The 3752-nt window shown below is 43.1% G+C and overlaps 1 pseudogene; it reads right to left on the bottom strand.

Annotated features, from left to right (window-relative positions):
• Positions 1-1284: 1284 nt before the first annotated feature.
• LOC147445626 (uncharacterized) lies at positions 1285-2569 on the bottom strand (annotated as a pseudogene).
• Between the last annotated feature and the right edge of the window lie 1183 nt (positions 2570-3752).

The raw sequence follows: 3752 nt of genomic DNA, 5'->3' as shown, positions 1-3752 counted from the left end.
CAACTCCTATACCTTCTTAGAGGACACAATCATCTTCTTTCCCTCCAGCCATCCTCCTCTTCTTTTATATATATATATATATATATATATATATATATATATATATATATATATATATATATATATATATATATATATATATATATTGCTATGATTTGTAAGGTCATTTTCGAATTCCAACAGGGAATCGCCCCTGTGTGTGTGTGTGTGTCACGCGGAGCCGTCCAACAGGTTCTTTGTTTCTCTCTCTCTCTCTCTCCCTCTCTCTCTCTCTTATGGCCTGGCAAGGCAGGGGCCTTGGCGCACACACACACACACCCCCGGCAGGCAGGCGTGGCACACGCAGAGAAGAGAGAAAGATAGCGCATGGCGCGCAGGGGCCTTGGCGCGCACACACACACACACACACACCCGACAGGCAGGCGTGGCACACGCAGAGAAGAGAGAAAGATAGCGCATGGCGCGCACGAGAGAGAGAGAGAGAGAGAGAGAGAGAGAGAGAGAGAGAGAGAGAGAGAGAGAGAGAGAGAGAGAGATAGATTGATACACACACACACACACACACACACACACACACACACCATTCAACTTTGTATAAATGGCATGGGTGGCATGGAGGTAGGCGGGCTCTGCAACAAGGTTTGGACCGATTGTGGACTGTAATTAAAAAGTGTCGTCACTGCGAGTCAAAGGGAAAATTACCAAAATACCCCTCTAATATGTGGAAATTCCCAAAATACCCTTCAAATTTCAAAAATTCCCAATATACCCCTCATATTTTGCCATAAATTCCCAAAATGCCCTTCAAATTTTCCAAAATTCCCAAAATACCCCTGATTGTGAGAGTAAATTTATCCAAAGGTAAAAAAATTTGTAGCTTTTCATAAGAAGACTGATTGTCTATCAATAGAAGATACTACAACTAGAATTTGAGCTAGTTATGTAGGCTTTGGAGATGAATTGCTTCATTATATTTAAACATAATTGTCTTTTTTTTGCATGATAGTACATACTGGTAGGCTTGAAAATAATTCATTTGTTTGGAGATGCCAAGGAATCTTGAAAAGAGGAGAGAGAGAGAGAGAGAGAGAGAGAGAGAGAGAGAGAGAGATGGGCTTGTGACACTCCATTCAATTTACTTATGAAAACCTTATGAAGGAACGCCATAACAAACAACAATTCATAAAAACTGGTAAGGCATAAATTGAAGTTCATTTGTAATGACAAGTAAACAGAAAAGACAATTACACATCCGATAGAAAAGGATAAGCAATTTCATTAAATTCATGAATAGAAACGTCCGATTACATTATTCAGTCTTATCACAAGTGCATTCAGTTTATTCAATTGCACTTTTAAAGATGAAACCTCTTTGCGTAATGCCACTATTTGCTCCTCTAGTTCAGCTACTTGGATATCCGCTACATTTACTTGACAATCTTGAACTACGTTTTTTATTGACTCTACAAACTCTTTTACGAAGAACTTAAGGGTGCCATTGTCATGGCCATGGACCTCAGTCCAAATCTGTAGTAGGATTGCCTTCAATCTTTCAACAAGATCTTCCTCTACTTCCTCAAACGTGTCCTGCGTGTCAGTGGCCTCCACAGCATTCAAATGACCCCCCTCCTCCATTACGATCTGCATAACAAAGAATGAGCCCAACAAGTTAGAATCCAACGGCAAAAAAATATGCTTCAACGAAAAGAAACAGTTATGAATTATAAACCTTCAAGATGCAACAAGTATTGCCTCTGTGCGATGCACGAGAGGCATGAATTCATCGCCTATCTGCGTGCCCTCGTCGTCATCGTCACTGTCATCAATGATAACAACATTGTCTGTTGGATCGTTCACGTTGGTCTCTTTAAATGCGGTTGTATCGGTAAGCTCCTTGCTAATCACAAACAGTGACAAGTACCTAAAGCAATGAACTCATGGAAAAGAAAGCAGAACAATACGATGCTAACCTTTCTATAGCCTCCCATCGGGACCTAAACCAATCGGCTCGTGGTTGTGCATTGGCGTACAAGTCATCGGCCACAAAAATGCTCACTATGTCCTGGTAAGTCACGGTTGAGGGAAAAGCCATGTAGCGCCACATCGCTCTGATCTTTTTCAGGTACATTCCTCGGCCTTGGTAAGGAATGATCCACGACGATGAAGGGTAGTATTTTTCGGTACGCACCATAATGTGCAAGGTCGACAAGAAATAGTTCCCTAGAGGGTGCCGCATTTTGAACTTCCAATACATTGTAGCACGGTCGAAAATATTGTTCGGAGTTAGCATACCCTGTTCTTGAGGTCGTCTACACCGTAAAGGGTATACAACTCTATGCCCTTGTTGATATCATCAACAAGTGACATTGTGAGTCAGATTCTGGAAGTGCGGCTCACCTTCGTCCTTCATGCAGTAGCCTACCATCCCCTGGAAGGTATGCATATTTTTCTGCTTTAGAGCTCTGCATAGGATGTTCGCACCTGCCGGACCTTCCTTGTCCCAACCCAAGTATGACTTCAACTTCTTGTTGATGGCAATAAGAGACGACGACAGCATACGAACCACCATCTGAAAATGCAAATGGAATACACTGCCGCCTCTTTCCACTGCGCACATCCCCGCTAATGTCTCCTTCTGCAAGAATTCGTTAATGCGTGGAAGAAGACATGTATCTATGTCCTCCCCTCTCACGAAGATTGTCACACTCGCCTCCATTAACTTTTTCGGCCTCTTCAACTCGTTTGCGGACCTCTCCTCTGCGGTCATTCGAGGACGCCCCCTCCTCTTAACAGGGACGCCTTCTTCGCCTGCGCTATTGGCCGCACCTCTCGCACTATTTTTGAACAAAGCCATCGTGTATGCGTGCTCTCTCTAACTAAAGCAAAAAAAAAAACATAAAGCTTTAAGCAAGCACACACAGAAAGCTCTGCACACAATACCACTGCTGTAAAAATTGATTTCTCAAACTCTCTCTCTCACTAACACACACCCACACCCACTGCACACAATACCACTGCTGTAAAAATCGATTCTCCCTCTCTCTCTCTCTCTCTCTCACACACACACACACACATACACAGACTCTGCGAGTAAAATTTGATTTCTCCCTCTCTCTCTCTCTCACTAACACACACACACCCACTTTGCACATAGGGCGAACTGCATAGGTGCTGTAAAATTTGATTTCTCAAACTCTCTCTCTCACCAACACACACACACACACACACACACACACACACACATACTGCATAGGTGCTGCAAATTTCTGTTCGACAACAAATTTCTGCAAATTGTACGTACATACCACCCTGTCAGAGAGAGAGAGAGAGAGAGAGAGAGAGAGAGAGAGAGAGAGAGAGAGAGCACCTGGCGATGGCTGCACTGTTATACCCTTGCCTTTGACCTGCAGACCTACGATTTGTCTTTCATTTGTAATGCACTGCAGCTGCTAGATGTCACAAAGCTTCATGCAATCACTGACAGTTTTTGGCTGCGCCGCCTGATTCACTGGTAGTCTTCGAATTTTTGCTGCGCTGGCTGCGACTTCTTTCTTTTGCTGTGCTGCCTGGAATCTCTTTTGATTCCACCTAATCCACGATTTTTTACAAATCGTGGGCACATGACGAAAATTGAAAATGAATTTGTTTGGAGCCTATCAACGGTCTTTAGTTGATCAAGGGTTATTAACAAGTTTAGATGCCGGGATTGAACCTCTCCTACGTTTAATTAACAAGTTCACGATCAAAGGGGA

This window comes from Adiantum capillus-veneris, chromosome 12 (genome assembly GCF_014529385.1).
Source record: "Adiantum capillus-veneris isolate H3 chromosome 12, ASM1452938v2, whole genome shotgun sequence".
Classification (NCBI taxonomy): domain Eukaryota; kingdom Viridiplantae; phylum Streptophyta; class Polypodiopsida; order Polypodiales; family Pteridaceae; genus Adiantum; species Adiantum capillus-veneris.
Note: the sequence above shows the minus strand (reverse complement) of the source record. Positions and strands in the feature narration are given on the sequence as shown.